Source organism: Suncus etruscus, chromosome 8, assembly GCF_024139225.1.
Source record: "Suncus etruscus isolate mSunEtr1 chromosome 8, mSunEtr1.pri.cur, whole genome shotgun sequence".
NCBI lineage: Eukaryota > Metazoa > Chordata > Mammalia > Eulipotyphla > Soricidae > Suncus > Suncus etruscus.
Window position 1 is genome coordinate 9,161,052 of NC_064855.1, and position 14,981 is coordinate 9,176,032.

A 14,981-nucleotide genomic window follows, 5' to 3' on the forward strand; every position below is an offset into this window, starting at 1 on the left:
TTAGATCTGTTGGAAATAAGAAAAATTTACAGGTGAAAATCAGCAACAAGAAACTCAGGAGTGATGAGATATTGAGATTAGTATATGAATTCTTTAACACGTTGAGACTTGCACTGCAGATTGCAAATTTGTGTTAATTAAGCCACATTCAAGTGTGAGCCACCATTGGTACGTACCAGCATCTATAGGCTAACGTGACTGTTATAAATATGCTCACAGTCATAAAGAAACACATAAATATAACAAGATAATAAATGGATGACATAAAGCAAAAACTAAATAAAACTTCCAGAGATAAGCTTACTTGCACTAGAACTGGACTGACTGGGAATAATTGAAGCTTTAATTATGGCAGAAGGAAATGCCAGTGATGGGTGATGGGTTGGTGTTGGAATAATAATAATATCATATATCACAGTGCCTCAGTCAATAACAAAGAGCATGAATGAAAATGACGCTTGAAAGGAACAAAAGTAAAAAATAACTAGAAAAGATCAGAGACCTTGAAAACACAGGAATAGACACTAAGAATCAGAGAGTGGGGAGAGACTGGAAATAAAGAAGCTGATTTCAGGGACCTATGAGAGTGATCACTCACAATTAATTCAAGTCTCATAGTGGAAAGTGAGAAAGCAGAGACAAAAGTGGTCATAGCCAAAGTCCTCCCTATTGGATAGAGACCCCTTTGAGACAGACGTTTTACAACATCTTTTTTTTTCTTTTTTGGTTTTTGGGTCACACCCAGCAGCACTCAGGAAATATTCTCTGCTCAGAAATAGCTCCTAGCAAGCTCGGGGACCATATGGGATGCTGGGATTCCAACCACTGACCTTCTGCATGCAAGGCAAACGCCCTACCTTCATGCTATCTCTCTGGCCCCAGATGTTCTACAACTTCTGCCTGGGCCCTGGGCCACTCAGGCTGGGGGACACTCAACAGTGTCATTGTTCTTTGACCAGCCTCAGGCAGCTGTCTGAGAGCCACACAATGGCAGCATTTATGCCAGCTCTGTTTGTCAGCACAGTGAGATCTTCAGCTTACTGCTCCTCACCTTCCCCATCCAACCTGGTGTATGAACCATGTACCATGAACCATGAACCATTAACCAGGTGTTAAGGCCACTTACTCAGCATCCCCCCAATTCCTGATGCATAAAATAAAAATTTTAAGAGACACTCATTTCTTTCAATTTGTAAAGTAATAAGAGTATCAATACCTAATTCTGTAGGGCTATAATCTTACCACCCCATGCCAAATGCTAGGGTGCCAGCACACCCCCAAACACACACACTGTTCATGGAATGCTTTAGCCCACTTCTCCAGAAAAGTCTGTTGTCAACATTAAGGCTTTGTTTTCATTGAAAGTTGTGTGTGCCCTTGCTTTGTTTCTCTGTGCATAATAGAATGGTGTCACTATGTCTCCTGATGGACTTCACTTACTGGAAGCTATCAGGTTTCTCCACATTACAACAAAAAGCAAGATTTCATTTTTTTCTCATAATCGAGCAGCCTGCTTTAATTTCTCTCTGTGTGTGTTTAAATGTCTGGTACTTTTTGCTTTCAATGGATCTAACCTTTTTTTGTGGGTATGGGGTTTTTTTTTTTGGGGGGGGGGCACATCCAGCAGTGTTCAGGGCATACTCTTGCCCTGTGCTCAGGAGACCATATGATGTGCTGGAGATCAAACCCGGGTCAGCTTCATGTAACGTGAGCCCTTTAACCCCTGTACTAGCTCTCTGGCCCAAGGGATCTAACTTTTTAACCTGTATTTCTTTCAGATTTGATCCTATAAAGGAGCTTGTTCAAAGGTGGACATTTGTATGAATCACTGGCATTAAACGCTTAGAGCTCATGAGTGAGCTGTTGAAATGCTTACTGATGTAAGGTGATGGTGGAAGAAAATGTGAAACATGGAAAAGAATAAAGAATCGGTTTTAACTGCCAGAACAATAGCTCATTGAACTGAGCACAAGCTTTGAATACTGGAGGTCTGAATTCTGCCCAAGGTGCTACGTGGTCCCACAAGTACCACCAGGAGCACATCTCATATATAGAATCGTTTATGGCCTCCATGCATTTCCAAGTAGGGTCCAAAACCTTCCCACAGCAAAAAGGGAACGTTTAGACTCTTTTATGGGCCACCAAGATGACACAAGGGCATGTGGAACAGCATACTCAGAGGTATTAAGTAAAACCTATAGAGATGCAAATAGGACAGCTCAGCTTTGGTCAAAGATCCATCAATGCCTGGGTGCACATTTGTTCAGTGGGAGGGCCCAGGACCACCAACAGAAAACACAATATATTCACAGATGTAGGTATCTGTGTAGATAGGGATATATGGATATTGTGATACAGGTGCATGCACAAATATAGGCAGTTGCACACATGTCATATATTGTGATATATATCTTATGTGCACAGATAGAGGTATATACACATTGTGATGTAGTTGTCTTCACAGATGGAGTCATATGCATATTGTGATGTAGACATGATCTATCTATATTTTAGTTTTGAGGCCACACTAAATATTTGAGTCCTGTGCTCAGGGGTTACTCCTAGCCCTGTGCTCAGAATTTACTCTTGATGGGCTTAGGGGACCATATGGGATGCTGGTAAATGAACTTGGGTCAGATTGCATGCAAGGCAAAGGCCCTATAGGCTGTGCTATCACTCTGGACCCTATTTTTTTAACCTCTCTTCAGTCCCTTTCCTGTTTCTCAGATGCAGTGCATTGTGAAGAGGGGCATTTGGACACTGTTCAGGGGCACGAGGAACTGAGGCTCTTCCACTGGGGAGCACCACTTGCAGGGATCCCATACTCCTTCCTCTGTCCAGGCAGCAGTCCCCCTGCCCCCCCAGAAGGCCACCTTGCCCTCTCTCTCAGCACGTCGTGGGCAAAGTGACTATTCCACCTTTTCTCTCTCTTAATTAATCCTCCAAAAAGTCTTCTTTAACTCAACTATGTATAACACTTTCAAAATAAAAAAGTTGGTTTCACAATTCATTTTGATAGAGTCTAATTGATAGTAAGATAGAACTATTGCTTCTGTGTTTGGCAATATCCTTGTAAATAAGGAAAATATTGTTGTTCTATTTCACAGGAAATTCTGGCTAAATTTTTCATTTTATTTTCTGTCAATTCTCAATGACTGAAAAAAATCCTATTTTCTTCATTAGCTTTCATAAAGCTAAGAAAAAAAATTGACATTTGCATACCTCATGATTGACAGAGCAGATGAAAGAGATGCCTTGACTTCTCAAATCTAAGGAGAGAGAGAAAGAGAAAGCGAGAGAGAGAGAGAGAGAGAGACAGACAGACAGACAGAGACTGAGATCAAATCTTTTCTGTTTCCTCCTTTGTTCTGAAATAAGATTGGAGAGTGTATCCTGATTCCACAGTCCCTTCCACACTAGACTAGGAGAGCTGGGAAGCTCCTGCACTGTTAATGCAACAGGATTATTTCCAGCCCTTTTCAATAGCAACCTGAAAGCACTTAGTACACTTCCATTTTATTACCTAAGGACTTAAATAATGAGAAGAGTCTGGAGAAACTTTCAAAGGCCCATAAAGGGACAGATATGGGGATATTTATCACAGCATTGTTTGTATTTGTGAGTTGCTGGGGGTGATTTAGTGTCTATTTCCAGTGAAGTGTGCTCACGTTCACCCAGGCAAAGCTTCCAAGAAGGCAGGAGCAATGAATTAGAGATTAAATGGCAGCACGGAGAGGGTCTCAAAAACAGTGTTCACTGAAAAGGGTAAGAAATAAAGCATGGGCACTGTCACTTCGATGAATTAAAATTATATATGCAAAATGGAGCACTGAAACTTGTAAGAAGAAATTTGAACTTAGATGGGTTTTAGAGCTCTTCCTAGAAGGTATATAGCCAGAGCGGGGCCTGGGAGATGGAGAGTGGATGAGTATTTCATTGACAGCCTTGGTTTCTGGGTCTTACCCTGATGATTCCGCCTCAGGATATAAGGATTAGAATGGGGAAAACACATTTTCATCAAACTTCTTTAATAGTTCCACCAGCCTCAAGATTAAGAATGATAGAAGACAGATTTATCTAATTAGGAAGCTGCATTTTAAAAAGTTGTTAAGAGTTTCAAGCTATGGCTTTAAATACTTTTTCTTTGTAACTCACTTTTCAAATATATAAAGTGAAATGTTTGCCCATGCCTGGGAAGAAAGGTCAAAGATTATCTTTGCCATGAAATCTTCTTAAATTCCCCTATTTTAAAAGTGACACCTACAATCTTTCAATTTTAATTGCAATCTTTCTTATTATTATTTATTTATTTTATTGTTTTACAAGTCTTTCAGTGTAATATTTTAGGTATACAGTGACATTGAATCAGAGGCACTCTCACCACCAATGCTGTCCTCCCTCCATCCCTGTTGGGGCCACACCCAGAAGTGCTATGGTCTTATTCTTGACTCTAATCTCAGGGATCACTCCAGGTGGGATTTGGAATTTGTGCTGTGAGCAAGGCAAGCGCCTTACCCAGCCATCACACTAGCTCTCTGGCCCTAGAAATTGTCTTTCACACATTTTATAGCTTCAATGACAGGGATCCAACCCAGGGCCTTAGACATGCGAGACTTGTGCTCAAACCGAGGCCCACCACCCCAGACCCTCAATTAACCATTATGGAAATGAACTGAAATCTCTTATCTGTAGCATCCAATAAACTGCCTTGTACTCTAACCCTTTATAGAAAACTAATAGAGTGAGACTGTAGCTCAGTAATTGATATCACATCTCCTGGGTGAGAAATACCGAGTTCAATACACAAAACAAAATTAAAAGGGGGAAAACAAAGCTGATTTGAAAATATTTTTGTTTCATTTGGCTCATAGGATAAATTGGAAACCTAATGAAAACATATGTATTTTAAAATTAAATCCCATTGTTTTCATCTACATACTTAAAATTTCTACATTAAATTTATATTCTGAAAAGTGGGTTGTTTTGCACTAAAGATATTTTTATCTTAAGATGAATTAATGCATTTACTAAGAAAAGCACTTGTCAAAATACTTAAATAAGTGAAGATAGAGAAATAAATAAAGGTGATGGCTTCTAAATTGATGTAGTATGGAAAATGGCAAAAAAAAATAACATTAAAAAAATCTTAACTTGAATTAGCTTAAATTAGATGTTATTTTCAAAATACCTAACCCTTGGAAAGACATAAATACAGATAAAGTTGAATGAAATCAGTCAGTAGTTGAAATTAAGATAGTTCAGGCTTTTATTTTATTTTTTTTATGATTGTTTTTGTGGTTTCTAGTTTCAAATGGGTCTCACATATACAAGACCAGCATTCTCCCAGAGTCACTTTCCCACCTCGCTGAGGGCATTGCTGATCTAATTTTTATATTTGAGTACATGCAGCTTTGACTAAAGAAAGGAAGCCAACATGGGGCCACTCATTATCTGCCAGCTTGTACAAACACATTTTGTGTGATGAATAATTCCTGTGTCTGTGCCCATGTGTATGGTCTGATTAGCAACACTGGTTGCGAGTTGTAACAGTAAAAATTCTAATGTGATAAAGCCACCAAGTTAAACCAACGATTTGCAAAGGTAATAAAAAATTTCAAGGTGACGGCATGTGGTTAGTCAGCTAAAAGTTCTGAGATCCGTCTTGCCCTCCCAAATCTGTTCAGTCACAGTTATGGCTATTGTCCACTTTGGATTCTATATTGAGGAGAAAAGTTCCTTATTCAGTCTTTAGCTAGTACTTCCAGAAAAGTAACATTTATTCTAAGAAGATCCCTGTCTCAGGTGGATTGTAAAATCACCCCACGTACCACATCTTCAAGCCAGGTGAACAAGTCTGAATCAGGGTCGCACAAGAAACAATCCAGACCAGTCTGAGGGTGAAACACGTGTAGTCTGGCAGTCTTCTACTTAGTATGGTGCCCACTGCCTGCCAGAACTACAGGTCTGCTTTTTTGTAAATAATTTTTATTTTTAGCACAGTGGATTTAAAATCTTTCACAGTAATATTTTAGGTACATAGTGACATTGAATCAGGGGCATTCCTATCACCAATGTTGTCCTCCCTCCGCCCCTGTTCCCAGCATGTATCCCATATCCTCTTCCTTTGCCCCCCAGGCCATTAGTATCAGTGGTCCACTCTGTGTCTAGCTTGTTGTAGATTGGGTGTCCATTCTGTTGTCATTGGCTTGGGGTTTGTTGTTAAAATCTGATCATATTTTATTTCTACTAGATGTTCATACGACTGTTTGTCTTGGTACTCTCCATTATTTCTCCTCCAATTTATGAGGTAGAACTAGATGGTTCAAGTTATGTGGTTCTGTGACAAGGAAGGAAGAAGAAAAAAAGAGGGGAGAAGCAAAAATCAAACAAACAAAAAACGGAAGGAGTCCTTCTAGAGGCTATAAATATCAATTTAAGAGAAGAATGGAAAAAAGGAAGAAAAACATAGTAAGAATACAAAAAATATTAAACTACAGAACTACAGTTTTTTATTGAGTACAGAGATCATCCCTGGGTGGGGTAGTAAACCCACCCAGGTTTGCAAGTAAGACAATCTTTGCTTTAGGTGAAACCAAGTTGTAAACAAACAGATACAAAGAAACCAGGGATAAACTTTGTTTTAGGTAAAATAAGGTGTAACCCAACAGTGGATATCTATGCCTTCAGCACAAAGCTTGCTGGGAAGAATGAGCTTAAAGCAAAAGGGGTCACAGACTCTCATTTTCTTTTTTTTTTTTTTTTTTTTTTTTTTTTTTTTTTTTATAATATATATAATTTTTATTTTGATCATAGTGTCTTACATATTGTTGACAATAACATTTTAGGTACATATTTACATAAAATCAGGGGGGATTCCCATCACCAATTTGTCCTCCCTACACCTCCGTTTTTGTCCTACCTCCCATTTCCTCTTCCCTCACCCCCAGGGCGGCTAGAATATGTGGTCCCCTCTGTATCCAACCCACTACTTAGTAGTCTTGCCCCTGTTTGGTCTTAATGCCTCCCTTATCTCCCCCTCTAATTGTAGGCAGGACTAGCTAATTCAAGTTGCATGATTTTGCCTGAAAAAAAGAAGATAAATAAACTGGGGTAAGAGTCTAATACTCCAAAAATGGATGGAATCCTTCTAGAGGCTCTCATCATCCATTTGGGAGATGAAGGAGAAAAAGAAGTTGAAACACTCCACCAGTACCAAAAAAAAAGAGTCAATTATCCAGTGGGGACTCCATCTATATCGGTAAGCACCAAAAAAAAAAAAAAAAAAAAAAAAAAAAAACAGATGAAAAACAAAGCAAAACAAAACAAAACAAACAACCAAAAACCAAACAAACAAACCAAAAACACGCCATGGTCTTGAAATAAGAAACATGGCATAGCACATAACGAAAGAAGAGAAAAGAAGAGAGAAAAAAAATAAGTATAATTGGGGACCACGATTTCAGTAGTCACACCCAAACAGAGAAATCGACCAAAATAGATAGGTATATAAAAATAATAATAACAATAATAAATGAAGGGAAAAATATATGTATATATGAAATAACCAAGGTTTTGTGGTTTTTGTATTTTTGTTTTTTCCCCTCCTGCCCTGGCACAGTAAATATTGGGGTCATTCTAAAAGGAATTCACTTGGCCTAAGAAATATGGGGTTTCTCCGTCCTTGGAGTATACTGTCATGGGATCAGCTCTAGACTTTGCTCAGGATCATTTATTCTCCCGGTGGTGTTTTTTTTTTTGTGTGTGTGGAAGACTTCTGCTCTGTCCAGGGTGATACAATCAGAGCTCTGTGTGTAGAGGTCTCCGTATCTGCACAGATCCTGAGGTGGGACTTATGATGAAGTCAGTCTTTGTGGTTCTAGAGGTTCTGTTGCCTCAGTGTCGTTTTAATCCATCTTCTGTGGTTGGTGATCTTGGTCTTTGCACTGAACCTAGGATGGCTCCTAGGATAGCATCTTTCTTTGTGCTTCCAGAAGCCCCATTCTGTTGCAGTTGTCTCTGTCAGACCTTTGGGACTAGGGATCATGATTATTGTGCAAGTCATAGTGCAAACCCTGAACTAGGGCTTTTATATTGGGCCCAAGGTGTATACTGTCTGGTCGTGGTTCTAGTAGCCAGTCATCTGTAAGTCACGATCTTGGCTTTTGGGCCTACCAAATGGTGCCGCGTCTTCTGGTTTTGTCTTGTCGTTAGCTGGTAAGGTATGCTAATCTGCTCTCAGGACAAGTTGTTCGCATTTTCCTCATTGTCAGGATATCATGTTAGAGCTGGCCCTTGTTGTTGACCCCGCAGTATTAAGGCTGGCTCAGATGGAGTTTGTTTCCTGTAGCTGTTGTGAAGAGCTGTGCCAATCCTTTGTCTGGGATCCAGATTTCAAGGCTGGATGAATGGTATCTAATCACCTGAGGTCTAAGCTGATTCCACATGACATATTTTCAAGGTAGGAGATATCCCTGTATTGTAAACAACTATGAGTTCCTATCTCTAGTAGATAAGAGCTCTTTTTGTTTTATATATATATATATGTAAGATTTCCCCTTTATTTAGTGTGTCTTTGCAGGGGGAAGTGGTGCTACATTATATTGTCGGTGTAGCTGGGGGTGGACAGAGGGTATAACAGACACAGGTCACATACCCAAAAATGATAAAAATTAAAATTAAAATTAAAATTAAAAAAAAAAAAAGAAAGAAGAAATAAATAAAAATGTATGTGCTCGCAAATGTATATGTAGGACCAACATTTAAAAAAAATAAATAAATTTAAGAAAAGAAGAAAAATGAGTTCGCGAAGGTTTTAAAGGGCCAAAGTGGTGCAAAAGACTACCTTACATTTGGGGGAGAGCAGGTAACGAGGTGGTGTATTACAGGTCCTATGCCTATGTTGGAAGTACAGTTTTTCCCATTGTCTTTTGTGTTTTTGTTGTAATGTGTGGGTTCTCAGGCATCTTCCTATCCCACCCCCTGACCTTCTTCAGGTTGGTAAAAATTTGCGGCAGAGAGGTCTTGGAAGAGTTCTTGCATTGGGGATACTTTTGGACCTAGGTCCGGATTCAAGTAACAGTCCACATTAGGGGGAGTAGGTAGGGAGGGCCTCGCAGCATGAGTCCGCAGGGGAGTTGGCTGTCTTTTCTTGTCCGGGACGAGGTGTGGGTTTGACTGGGTGTCCCTTCTCTTGGGTGCTGGGTACTGGTTCGTTGGGGTAGGAGGTCGATCTTGTTGCCTAATAGATTAGGAACTGAGGGTGAAGTGTTTTAATATAGAGGGAGGTCTGGATGGGATTGAGGGGTGGAGGGATAGTTGGGTTTCCAGAGGGGGGAAAGGGTAAGGTGTATGGAAGGGGTAGGGAGGGAGAAAAGAGAAAAATACATTAGAAAGAAAGGGAGAAAAGAAAAGATAGAAAGTAAAGAAAAGAATAGAAGAGAAAAAAATCAAAAAGCAAGTGGTGAGAAGAGAGGAGAGAATAACAAGGGAATGCTAGTTTGCTTGAATGTGTTCAGTGAATAGAGTATGTAGTTTGAGTCTGTTCGTTGCTGTTACTGCTTTGGTGGTTTGACTGGTCACGTGCTTGAAACCCTAAAAGAAGGTAAACCTAGAGATAAAGTGTATGTTAAAGAGATTTCTCAAAAAAAAAAATAAATAAAAAAATAAAGAGTTTTCTCGGGGTCATCTCGTAGTGCAAACTAGGTATGGTATCTCGTGTGGTATCCCGAGCTGCCATCTTAGCTTGTCCGCCCTTTGTATCCAAGAACGCCTGTGGACAGAGAAGCTGAGAGATTATTTTACATATAGTAAGATAGAGGCATTAATACGTAGTGTTATGGGATGTTTCCATTGGAGTCAGTGGTTTGCCTTGGTATTCTTTACCTGTGTTCCTGTATACGATCTCTACAGGACTATTATGAGTCCTTGTTGTAGAAGGTTGATTACGTACCTGTTCTCTCTATGCTGCTGTTCTGGTGTTGCTGTTTTCTTCGTGGTATAATGTGTAGTCGAAAGTTTGTGTTGTTAGTTTTTCATGTGTTTTGGGCACTGTTCCCAGGTATATGTTGACTATTACAGTGTTTGGAGTTTCTATCCTGTTAGACCCTGTTATTTGATTGTTAAGTATTAGTTGTGATTAAGATGTATGTTCTGTGTGCTTCAGAATAGTGCTACCATTCTGTGTTTATCTTTTGACAGACTCTCATTTTCTATCTTCCAAACACTCGAGGTTCTTTTCCTTCTCTGTCCCCCTAATCTCCTCCTCATATCACTTCTTCGGTCTTAGAAGATGTGAACTTCAGACTCCACTTTGGATAATGGAGTCTGAGCAGGGAATGGCAGCCAATCAATAATAGCTCTTTGCCCACAGAACTGTAGCAATGGGGCTACAGACTAGACAGAAAACTGAACCATCTTATTTGAATGATATCATTATAAAGCGATCTTGACATCATAACAAAATTAAGAGGACTCTAGGTGGGGACTGGTATTCATCCATCTCCTGCAACCAAGTGCTGTGAATTCCAAACAGACATTCAATATTCCCTATTCTTCAACTTCCTGTTCATTCTTAAATTTATAAATAATTTGAATAAGAAAACCTCCAAAGCCTTAAGCCCTGAAATTTTCTTCTGTATACTTGCAAATGAAATATTAAAATTACCCATTCTCTATTTTTAGCTTTATCTGAGATTACTAAATGTACTTTCAATAAAGTCAGAGAAATCAATTTATATTTAATTTGTCTCTAGTTAGTATAATCTGAAAACCTGCCCTATTTCCAGGTCATATGATTTGCAATGATTTTCTTTATCATCATCATCATCATCATCATCATCTTATCATTCTCAGTATTTTTAGTAAGTTCCCCATGAGTTACTCTGACAACTTTTAGACATAAAAGGAAACTTCAGCAGTGACCAAAGTTATAATCATGGTGCCACTTGTTTAGAAGTCAGTGACATTTTCTCCAGATAGCAGATTTGCTACATTTTAGCTGGTCATATGACTGCCTGGGAAAACCAGAGCATTTTCCTTCACTTCTTAGTTTGGTCACTGAGACCTCAGAGTCCTCTCAGGATAAACCAAAAAAGTGGGGAGCACTTCAGCCCCTCCTCCCACATCTGCCCAGTGCATGTTCCTACTGTCATCCCTGAGAAAGAGAGAGAGAGACACTGTCTGAGAGATGAGCCACAGGCCAAAGACTGAGAATCTTACTGAATCCTTCTTGGAGTTTTTCTATGTGACAGAGAAGGTCTGGGACAGCACACAATGTCCCTTTTCCCTCGAATACTTTGTACTTCTCATGCACTTCCTAGCACTAAGGATTATGGTCTAAGCAGAACAAGTTGCCAATTTTACAAGTCAATTCTGGTGGCAATAAGCAGAGTGACAGCAAATGAGCAGTGAAGGAGGCATTTAGAGCAAGTTCTTCTTTCCCACAGGAAAGAATCAAGAGGTCTGGGAGCTCTGGCAAGATTGTCTACAATTCCTACTGGACTTCGCATTCAGGAGGTCTTCAGGAAGTTCTGTCAGTTCTCTGCCCTCCTCCAGAAACTAGAAACTCATACCCAGGATTCTCAGGGGCCATCTTTATAGCTTTCTATTTGGTGTCTGTTTCTTGAGCATAAACTTGGTGTTTTGTGTGCACAAGTAATAAGCCTAGAATATGAACATGCTCTTCTATGATGGGTATCATCTTCATCTGCAACTATTTTCTCTGAATAGAGTTGTTTTATTTGCTCTATGTTAGAAATTCTTGAATAACAGTTGAATATTACACTATAGTGAGGCCTTAATTTAGGGAGGCTATTTTGCATTGATGTTCAAGTAAAGTCTAAAATGTCTTTTCGTGTCTACATTTATGGTTTTAAATGTTATGCCAGTTTTCTCTGTGAGGATTGTTATTTTTGATTTAAAACTTAGGCTTCTAGTTAGAATTTTATATTCTATATCTTTCAACACTCAAGGAACACGCTTATTTCGGCAACACCAGATGTATTGATCTCTCTCTGCCTTTCTCTTTAAGAAAAGGTGATTAAAACTTGTCACTCAAGCAAAAAAAAAATTCTACTTTTTAATGACAAGTTACTGGTATTTCAAAGGTATTTCATGATCTCACACTATCACTTATATTAATGGCTGTGTGCTGATCAATTTATTTCTTATTCCCGTCATCTACTTTTTTCTTAACTGCATAAATTTTTCTTTCATCCATGTCCTCAAAAACATGTCATTAATAATTCTGCTAGTCTTGTCTTCTGGATCTGCTTCTCCATTCATCAACTACCTGCTAAGTGGCTGACCCCTGGGAGGTGTCTGGACGGAAAGTACAGACACCTGGCAGAGAGAAAAGTGGAAGTCTTACTCTTGGCTCAGCAGTCCCTAGCAGGAGTCCTCAAACTTTTTAAACAGGGGGCCTGTTCACTGTCCTTCAGACTGTTGGAGGGCCAGATTATAGTAAAAACAAAAATCATAAACAAATTTCTATGCACACTGCATATATCTTATTTAGAAGTGAAGAAACAAAATGGGAACAAACACAATATGTGGCCTGCAGGTCGTAGTTTGAGGACCATTGCGTGGGATGAGCCAGGAAACTTCTTCAGGGAAAAGCTCCTCACCTGCCTGGGATCTATTCAGATGAAATCCATTTATGGCTCTATGTGATTCTTCAATGTAGAATTAAAGCTGAGAAGGTTTAATCCTGCCCTCTTTTCTTCTCCTTGTGAGTTTATTATCTATATCAAACTCAGAATATCTACTTTCTGATATAATCACTTCTGCAAGCATCACTTCCATGGAAGGAACCCAACATGGCCCAGTGTGGCTGTAATTGGGAAGCAGAATGTGTCTGCCTTTGCACCCACAGACCTGGATAACCTTCTCCCTCCAGTACTCAGTACTGAATCCCTACTTCAGTTTTTATACCCACCTCAGTCACCTGCAATGATCTCCATTGGGTCTGTCCCAGAGAGAGGAAACCTTCTAAATTATTTAAATACATCAAGTGGACAGTTTCTAGGGCATCAACAATGCTTGATTTGAGAAATGATAAAGTAGCAGAGCAAGTGGAGTAAAGCAAAAGGAAGGCTGGTTTGGATATCGTTTACCACTGTTTGCAGAAACAGGTGTGCTATGTGTGTAGTCTTTATACTCAGGTCATGCATGTTCATGTCTTAGTGAAAATATATCTAGCAGGTTGACCTTCAAATGTCAAGGTGACAGGTGACACCTGTTCAGGGAGTTTTCTGTAATCAAGAAACTGAGCCAAGCCGAGTTTGGGTGGCAACATTTTCTTTCCTCTCACAATGTCTTTTGGCTTATGTTACAAACCCAGTGAGAACTTGGAAATATGCTGAAGGCAGCCATGTTCTCCGTAATCAATAGTCACAGTGAGTAGCCACTTACAAATGAGTTGAGCTGAGTGTGTGATGATGGAAGCTAGATTAGCTTTGCGAGGTTCTGTCTTCTTTGCCGCTGTTTGGGCAGGCACTACCTGCTTGCTTGTCCTAAAAGGGGTGATTGAAATTCAGCATCTCTGCATGGTGCCACACAGGGCCTGAGGTTCCACATCTATCATCTTTGTGCAGAAGCTGAGTTCCATGAGCATCAGTGATTCAGGGCTGTTCTGGCCTTTAAATTTGCAGTTGAGGTCGATCCTTCCAAGGCATCTCTCTTCCACTTTAGTGGAACTGGAAGGACCACCAGGTCTCAGTTCACAGAAAACTTGCTGGTCCACAGCCTCCATTCAGAGCCCGGTATTCTTCCTGGGCAGTACATAAGACTTCCAATGTTTTGTATTAGTGTTTCAAGGAGATAATAAATAGAAGCTATTAAAATAGGATGACTGACCATAACCTAAGACTTTAGAGATAAAAGTGGTGATATGTTATCCATGAACTATAGACAATTATTAATGACCAAATGGGGAAAAGTCTTGGACCTCCATTATAAAATTAATATGCCATCAAAAAAACGATAAACAAAGTGCTTGTCACTGGATCCTTCTCTCCATGAGAAACAAGAATTATGTATCTTCTGGGGAAAAGGAGCTGAAGTGGTTTGGAAAACATAGTTTTAGTTTGCTGTCAAATAAAAGGCATCAGGAAACAGAACCAAGTAAAGGAAAATAGTCTGGTTAAAGTGGGGTGCCCATGATGGGGCTGGGGAAACTGAGAATTTTGGAGAGAATAAACAAATGTGTCAAGTCTAGTTGCTCTTAAAATAGGAACAGCAGGTAGGGTGTTTGCCTGGCACATGGCTGACTCAGGTTCAATCCCTGGCATCCCATATGGTCTCCCACACCTGCCAGGAGTAATTTCTGAGCACAGAACCTGGAGTCACCCCTGAGCACCACTGGGTGTGGCTCCCAAACAAAATAAAATAGATTTTCAAAAGAGAAATAAGCTTTTGAAACTCGGGAGAAATTTTACTATGATCAAATCTGAGATGACTAGCAGAGCTGGTGAGGCAGACAAAGGTTGGAGTAAAGGTAGCACAGACCCTCCGAGTAAGCTGCTGCTCTGGAGACTCTGCTGCTACGACATTTCCAGGCTGAGGGTGATGTCCTGAGGGATATAGAGATTTCACTGTAAAGATAAAGCTGCTATTTTCAAGCACTAATGACTCTGGGTATGTTGCAAAGATCATTCTAGAAAAACTCAGACAAAATTCTTTAGAAACTTTTTGGCAAATTTGAAGGTGACATAGAATTGTGATGGGGAGGGACTGCATGTTTGAGGGACTAGATCTCATAGGTACATACCTGAGGTTCTAAATGAAGAAGGAAGACAAATAGAGTTAAAATACAAGACACCCATGCACAGTCAGGAAGTAAGAGTAAATTTGGGGCCTATTTAATGGAAAAATAGAATTCCAATGGGATTACCCAATGAGAGAAGGCATTATTTTTTAATAAAAGATATAGGAGAAAAACAGAGGGCTTTATTCTACTAAATTCCTGAGGGTGTGATCCTATA